Below are 961 nucleotides of genomic sequence, written 5' to 3'. Positions count from 1 at the left end.
GTGGAATGACTGCTGTGTTATTGTTTCAACTGCAGATTGGTTGATTGATGTGTGGCTTTTTTAAAGGGACAACCTAGTATTTAAACAGCAACAAAATGGCTGCCAAGAGACTTGGTTTGGTAAACAGCTGAGGGATGGGGGCTGGAGAAATGTAACCACTCTCAAATTCATAGAGAAAGCTATTGTAMCAACCMTAACCCAAKACCTYGSGACCTCGTCAAGAAGTTCAGACATCTTGGTGTAACAGTTATAAGGTGTTGGCTTGACAGTCYCTGGACCCAGGTTTGAGTTCAGCTCAGGGCTACCCCCTGGATTCACTACACTATGAATAGAAGGACTGGCCATCCATGATGTCATAATGATAGTTTAACCAGGTTTCTATGGCTATATAGTATATTCTAGAATTCATCCATGATGTCATAATGATAGTTTAACCAGGTTTCTAGGATATATAGTATATTCTAGAATTCATCCATGATGTCATAGTGATAGTTTAACCAGGTTTCTAGGCTATATAGTATATTCTAGAATTCATCCATGATGTCATAATGATAGTTTAACCAGGTTTCTAGGCTATATAGTATATTCTAGAATTCATCCATGATGTCATAATGATAGTTTAACCATGTTTCTAGGCTATATAGTATATTCTAGAATTGCCAGTGAAGATTTCCTGTGGAGGCAAATTATTAGAGCTGTTGATAAGTCATTGTATAATATTCAGCCAATTTTTTTTCATGCCTTTACATTAAAGGCAAGACATACCTAGATGCAATTACATTCATGAATTGGTTTGAAACCTTTGTTTTAAACCCTTCTCAAAGTTGGTGCCTTGATGGATTTGTAAAAAATGGTTTATCATGAAACACTGTTTTTTAAATTTATTTAAATGTAACCTTTATTTAACTAGGCAAGTCAGTTAAGAACAAATTCTTATTTACAATGACTGCCTTCCCCGGAA

The sequence above is a fragment of the Salvelinus sp. IW2-2015 genome, unplaced genomic scaffold (genome assembly GCF_002910315.2).
Source record: "Salvelinus sp. IW2-2015 unplaced genomic scaffold, ASM291031v2 Un_scaffold2425, whole genome shotgun sequence".
NCBI lineage: Eukaryota > Metazoa > Chordata > Actinopteri > Salmoniformes > Salmonidae > Salvelinus > Salvelinus sp. IW2-2015.
The sequence above is the reverse complement of the archived record's forward strand: the minus strand, read 5'-3'. Positions refer to the sequence as shown.